General features: G+C 43.6%; 1 long non-coding RNA gene across 1 annotated transcript; it reads left to right on the top strand.

Annotated features, from left to right (window-relative positions):
• The first annotated feature begins 1287 nt into the window (after window positions 1–1287).
• Window positions 1288–6280, top strand: LOC308585161. Its single transcript, XR_014007095.1, has 3 exons — window positions 1288–1504; window positions 1985–2126; window positions 6223–6280. It is a non-coding gene; the product is annotated as an uncharacterized lncRNA (long non-coding RNA).
• The last annotated feature ends 1255 nt before the right edge of the window (window positions 6281–7535 follow it).

The following is a 7535-nucleotide window of genomic DNA, read 5'->3' as shown; positions in this document are numbered from 1 at the left end:
CTTCCTTTTATTCTGTAACTACAACTATGATACAAAACTATATACAGAGCTGAATATTCTAAGCATAAATCAATGCTACACTGAGAGTCTGCAGCTGCTCTTAGCAGCAATCTAGGATCTCTAACACTCTCACTCTCTCCGATACACTGACTGACTGACTCTCTCTCACACACACAGATATGTTGCTGGGCAGAATAAGTAGATAGGCAGGACACGCCTCCTACTCTGTGGAGAGTCAGCAGAGACCATCAGGAGATGATCAGGAGATTCTTGGGTATGGGAGGGGTGAAATCTCCTCAAAACAGACATCTTGCAACTCCTCTCAAAACAAAGAACCGAGAGAACACTGAAATACAGGAAACCAGTGTACTTCACATCCAGTCTCCCATTCCCATGGGAACCCAACAGTAACTCTGACTGTGGAATGTAAACAATTGTCTTGTGACAAGCATTTTGCTGCACAGTGAGGGAAACAGAAACCAACAGGGAAATGGGTTGGTGGCAGCGAAGAAAGCAATCACAGTGGTGGCACAGGGTCTAGACGCCTGTGTTGGGGAAAACAATACACCTGGAGGGGGAAGGGTAAATCAGTGAAGTGATTACCTATCCCAAGTGTGTAGTTGTAAACAGAAACCAACATCCTCCCCCTTTCTGTGAATATAACTGGGCAGCATGCTGGGGGTGGAGGACGAATATATGACAGCCTTTGATCCCAGCCCTTCAGCAAATCCAGACAGTTCTGGCAACCAGAAACTACTGAGATGAGCTTCTCTTTCAACCTTTTCTTACCTGGGATCTAGAGTGGGGAAGAACCATATAGACTGACTTAAACTCTTTGGAGGACGAGGTGGGCTTTGAATGCAAGAACCTGGGACTCATTCACAGAGATTTATGGAATATGTTCTAGGGCAGGGGTCTGCAACCTTTAAGACAAAAAGAGCCACTTGGACCCATTTCCGAAGGAAAAAAACCTGGGAGCCGCAAAACCATCACGACATTTAAAGCATGCGCGCCGCTGCCCTCCGATCTGACAGCGGGTGGGAAGGTGACGTCGGGACGGTGCGTGACTAACACACGCACCGCTCCCATGCGACATCACAGCCAGTACAGCGCCCGCCACAGTGGGGAGTGTCGGGGCACACAATGCGCCTTCTCCCCTCGCTAGTATCCGCCCCGGAGCCATGGCAAAGGTGTAAAAGAGCCACATGCGGCTCCGGAGCCGTGGGTTGCAGACCCCTGTTCTAGGGAAATAAATGTCCATTTGAAATAAAATGCAGTACTCACAATAAACCTTCTGTTTCCATCATTCTCTTCAGATAAAATGCACAAGGAAATAGAAGATGTCATAGGTTCTGCTCACTCAATCTGCTATCAAGATAAGAAGAAACTGCCCTACACCAATGCTGTGATTCATGAGATGCAGCGCTTTAAATTTGCCAGTTTTTTTGGGTTCCCTAGGCAATGTACAAAGGATTTCAAGCTGCGTGGTTTTCTCATTCCCAAGGTATAACAGTGTGATACAGCTGCACTCCTGTAGCCCAAGAGAAAAGAGCAGCAGAAGGTTTCATATTGAGAGATGCAGCCAGCCGTACAGGAACTTCCTGTCTATTCAAAAATCTGAAGGGCAAGAGCAGGAGCTCCATCTGCAGACATGTTTCACCATCAGCAAGTGCCATTCCATGGGGCAATTGTGGCAGGGGAGGAGCATGTAGTGGCCAGAGGTCTCAGCCTGATTGTGAGCTTTCATTTTAAAAGAGGTGGGGGAAAGTCCTCTTGTGTTCCTGCCTGTACAGAAAGTTTTTACAGTGATGAATACAAAGCCACCCACCAAAATAATAATAATAATAATAATAATAATAATAATAATAATAATAATAATAATTCAGATCAGTCTCTGCAATGATTAGTCTTGGGATAGTGTGGAACAATTAAAAAAAAAGTATTGATATGAATGCATTCCAAGTCTCTTGTTTCTTATTTGCAGGGGACTATTATTGTTCCCGATCTACGCTCTGTTCTTCTTGATCCAACACGATGGGAGACACCTGCAGAGTTCAACCCAAATCATTTTTTGGACAAGCATGGACAATTCGTGAACAGAGAAGAATATCTGCCATTTGGTGCAGGTAAATGCAGAAGACCAAGCTATGTTGTGATCTATAGATGTGCTTACTGGTCTGCTTCCAGGAAATGACATGAGCTGCAGCACATGAGGGAGTGGGCCGGAGCAGAAGGAGCATCTTTCTGGCTGGAGTAGCATTGCTGGTCAGCAGAATGGGGCAAGGCAGTGGCAAGTTAAGGGGATCTCTAGGTTGGTGGCTTGGGACCAGAGCCATAGCTAGGTGATCTTGCGCCCTGACAGAACTGTCCAGATTGCGCTCCCTTGTTGTTGTTGTTTAGTCGTTTAGTCGTGTCCGACTCTTCGTGACCCCATGGACCAGAGCACGCCTGGCACTTCTGTTTTCCACTGCCTCCCGCAGTTTGGTCAAACTCATGCTGGTAGCTTCGAGAACATTGTCCAACCATCTCGTCCTCTGTCGTCCCCTTCTCCTTGTGCCCTCCATCTTTCCCAACATCAGGGTCTTTTCCAGGGAGTCTTCTCTTCTCATGAGGTGGCCAAAGTCTTGGAGCCTCAGCTTCAGGATCTGTCCTTCCAGTGAGCCCTCAGGGCTGATTTCCTTAAGAATGGATACGTTTGATCTTCTTGCACTCCATGGGACTCTCAAGAGTCTCCTCCAGCAATAGAATTCAAAAGCATCAATTCTTCAGCGATGAGCCTTCTTTATGTCCAGCTCTCACTTCCATACATCACTACTGGGAAAACCATAGCTTTTACTATACAGACCTTTGATGGCAAGGTGATGTCTCTACTTTTTAAGATGCTGTCTAGGTTTGTCATTGCTTTTCTCCCAAGAAGCAGGCATCTTTTAATTTCGTGGCTGCTGTCACCATCTGCAGTGATCAGTGCGCTCCCTAGCCACGGACAAATTAGCTCTTCTTTCTGCCTCTCCTCCACCCCACCCCACCCTGTGCCATTCAATTCCCCACACACTTCACCTTGTATTGAATTCTTTCCCAGAAAATACAATATCTAATTTATTATGTCTTAATAAAAAGTTTGAGGAAAGCAAATGGCATTTAGATAGCAGTTGACAGTTTTTTTAATGTAATTAAGTGGTAAAACAGTATACAGATAGGCCTAAATGAAATGTAGAAAAATATCATACTGATTTATTTCACAATGATAACTTTATATTATAATACTATATGATGTAAAACGGCATTGCTTTCACAGTATCTGTGTTATTTGGTTGATATAAATAAGAAAACTATTAACATTATTCACAAGTCACGTTACAAGTTCTTATTCAACTCTGGCTTCAAGTAGGAATCTCCTCAATGAAGTCTCATGTGATTAGAACTTTATTTTTCTAGCTTTAATCGAAGAAGACTCAGTAATAATTTCATCAAAGTCGGTTTTTGATGCTAGTTCATACTATAAGAGGTATGACAAAAATGTTAGGCTAAAAAGCAACTCTAACAGAGAGCTTGCAAAATGCCTAAGTTAAAAATGAACTGCACAACACTATTGTAGACATACTTCCAACTCTTCAAAAGAAAAGAACTGTTGCTAACACAGATAAAACATTTACCAAGATAATTTCTGACAGTCTGTGATATTTCACATAACAAAGCAGACCAAAGTACTACTAAAGTATGCAATTCGTGTAAATCACCTGAAGTGTCTGTCAGTATGGAATTTAGGGGCACTCTCCAAATGCATATACGGTACTTGACGACCTCAACTAAAAGTGCTACAAATTCTGCAAACCTCCAGCTATCGGTTTATTATACATTTACTATATATGTAGCACATTTAGCTTACAGAGTCCTTGGCTGTGTGCTTCACTAATCTTGAAAATTAGTGCGATGGATTCACTAAAACAAACATAAAATAAATCCAATTTTAGAATCAGGGAAATTGAAAGTTGAGAGACGTTGGTTTTCCCAGTTGATGGACAATCTTTCTAAGTCTGGGAGAAAATAAGAAATAGAAAATAAGTAATAGAAATAGAAAATAAATAGATTTTAATAAACATGTTTTTTTTTTCATTGAGATATATAGGTATGGAACAACAAATTGTTTCAGTAACTTTTGTTTCCAGAATATGTGTAGATGGATGGTATAAGACAAGGGTTTAAGAAACTGAGCTCAACTATTTCCACAGATATGCTTGGGATATTGGCTTGGGGCTTGACTGACCTGATTATTGCAAGGATATTTGTGGATTAGATTCACAGTATTCAAGTGCTAAATAATGACTACAGATATCATTGGTTCAATAGGCACTGAGTATTCAGCAAGTTTGAAAACATCTGATCAGACATGACCTGCTTTGCTTTTGTAGGCTCTTCAGATGCTGTTGGACTACAACACCCATCATCCCTGCCTTTGGCTGTGCTATCTGGGCCTGATGAGAGTTGGAACCCACCAACATCTGGGGCCCACCTTAGATTCTAAGGCATGAACATGACCTTTCGGAAACATATAGGACTTTTATTCTCAAAAGAGATTTTGCTTTCAGTGAATGTTTCATATTAAATTAGCTCATGCACATCAACAGAGTCTATGTTTCTCCCTCCTTCAGTGGAGCCATACTAGGACCCAGGATCACAGTCTATTCGTCTGAAAGAAACTCTGGACAGTAGTCAGCTCAGAGAAGGTCGACTGTTGACATTAATGGACCTGACTTAGTCATAGTCCTTCATTTTAATGGGTCTACTCTGAGTAAAGCTTAGTTGACTACCATCCTATTTTCAGCTCGAATTGTAAGCGTTGGACTCCCCCCCTCCCTCTTTCTCTGTGCAAAGGCTATTCCACCTTGCAAAACAATATTTCTATTCACATCGCATGAGGAAAAGCATAAACAGCTAGCATTGCCGTTTGCACTGTGCAATTCCATATAAATAGATTGCAGTCGGAAACAAAACCTTTCCCTTTCTCAGAAAGGATTCTGGATTGCCGATGAGCCTCCCTGCTTGGAATGTTTCATTTCAGAGAGGAGATTACGGGGCTGATTTGTAAGTTAGCCAGTTTGCACGAGGGCACGTTTGTGCGTGTCCGCAGAATTCACACACAGAAGCATAATAACTTAACAATTGATGCTCAAGGCACTCTCTCCTCTCCCGCCTGTTCCTCCCCCCTTTTTTTCTTTTCATTCCCCATCCAAGCGCTCGATCCACCCTTGGAGCGAATGCCCTGCCCTGCCTGGCTGCTACCCTAAGGTAACGATTCAGCCATGCGATTCGAGCATGCATTCTTCAGAAGTCTCGCAAAAACCAGGAAGTGAGAAAGGCAGAGGGGTGGGTGAGAAAGTGAGAAAGGTGGAGGGGAGAGAAGCACTCTTAAGCAGCCAGGGAGGCAAGCAGCGTCCTGCTACTGGTGGCAGAATTCGCAGCAGCAGCAGGATCCCCTATGCCCGAGATTCCCAATGGTCCGTGCCAGCTGAGGTGGGAAAGCGAATGTGCTGTTTGAGGGACACGTGCTGTGCTCCTTTCCCCTCCATACCCGCTGTGGGGCAGGGCTGCGGGAAAGAGAAACCTGGCAGGACAGTTTGCTCATGGTCTTAATCCCTTTCTGCATTGCTGATTTGGGCAGTTGACCAAAGTTTTCCTTTAATTTTTTAAAATCAAGTTTTATTGAAAGTTTTCTACGTGAGACACAATAAAAACCATGCTAATCTAAAAGGGAAAATAGAAAGAAAAATAGGAAAGGAAGAAAAGATTGAAAAGAAATAAAGGAAATAACAGGGTCCTCTATCAAAATTAAATCTTCACCCTTATTCTGCACACAGAAAAGTGAGCCCTCCCAGTTCTCACTGGGAGCTAGACCCTCTTACACTGGCTTCTAGCCCTGGGAGATGCTCTCTGCCCTGCCCCTCCCACAGGACCCTTCATCTTCAATCCATCCTCTTCCTGAATGTATCTTCCTTGATATGAGATAGGGAACTTCAATTTACAGAACAAAACATAAGTATAGCAAGAAGAAAGAAAGGTTAGCACTGACCAGGCTAGAAAATTGTCAGCAGCCTTGATGTTTTCCCTATCCTAACTATGTCTATTTTGCCAAAGTGTTATGCAGAATGTTTATAGCTACAAAGCAATGAACATGGGATAGTAAATTATTGCTCACTTGCTGCCTTCTTCTTGTCTCCTCTTCAGGGGCTCGCATTTGTTTGGCAATGCAGATGGCAAAGATCGAAATATTCATCTTCCTGACCATCCTGCTGAGGGCATTCAGTTTTCAGCTGCCAGGAGTCAAAGAGCTCAATCAAAAGGCTATAATAGGGATTACAGCACATCCCCATCCTTATAAACTCTGTGCAGTTCCCCGCTGCAACACATAAGAAGATAGGAAAATATTAGGGGCTGCACCCCTGCTTCCTGCACTCGGTGACCCCTTGGCCACTCCTGACACATGAACCCCCTAGCATTTCCCCTTCCCTTCCTATCTCATCCCATGCAGCTACTGAGGTCTCTTTTCACCTTCGCAGCTCCATTTCTGAAGCCACTTCTCTCTTATCTTCTGCAGCTCTGCTTTGCATCCATTTTCCCCTTCACCCCATCTCCTCCTTTTCTTCAGGCCCTTTTATGCCCCTGCTTTCATCTTCATCCCTCTCCCAATGCCTCCTTACTCTCTCCTTTTTGACAACTTTCCTTTGCATCCCCATTCTTACTCTTGCTCCCCTTTCTCCTCCCCCTCCCCTTCCTTTTCTCAAATCTCCCTTACACACACATTCCCACACCTCCTCCTCTCTCCCTCTTCTGCAGCCCCCTTCTAACACCCCCCATGGTATGTTATTGTATCTTGAAGATGAGTAGACTCCTCAGAGCAAGCTATCAGCTTCTCCAGTTGAAGAATGTTAAGTTTCTTTGATGGATACTGTACATGTGTGCTTGTTAATAAAATATCTCTTCTAAATCACTACATTGAACCCGGAACCTGGAACGCGGACCATGCAAGGTATGCAATATTTGAAGGCTTCACATCCTTTATGACAGTTAGGGAATGGAAGGAGGAGAAGTTTGAAACAGACGTTCCCCTGACTTCCACTAGCCTTTCCTTCAATGGCAGAAGTTTGAGTAAATGGACATGGTGGAAAACTGAGATAACTGTGGCTGTAGGAATAATGGAGGGATGGAGGAACACTGAGCAATTGGTGTGTTTGTGTGTATAACATTTTAACAAGGAGAAACAGCAGAGATGGGTACGGAAGCAACCACCCAAAAGCTACGAAAACAGAAGAAAGAAATGGAAAGTGGAATTAAAGAGGACAAAGAGACTTTGGAGAACAATATGGATGAAGGATTGCCAGAACAGAAGGATGAAATGGTGGAGGTGGAGGCAACAGATGGTGTAATGAAGAAGTCCTTCACAAAAGGTGACTAGAGGACTGAAACAGCCAAATGGCAGTGTTGTGATGTTGGAGGAGTGGAAGGAAGCCACCAATGAAGAGATGAAGAGACATCCTAAG

The sequence above is a fragment of the Podarcis bocagei genome, assembly GCF_964188305.1.
Source record: "Podarcis bocagei genome assembly, chromosome: 4".
Classification (NCBI taxonomy): Eukaryota; Metazoa; Chordata; class Lepidosauria; order Squamata; family Lacertidae; genus Podarcis; species Podarcis bocagei.
This window is presented reverse-complemented; position numbering and strand designations above follow the sequence as displayed.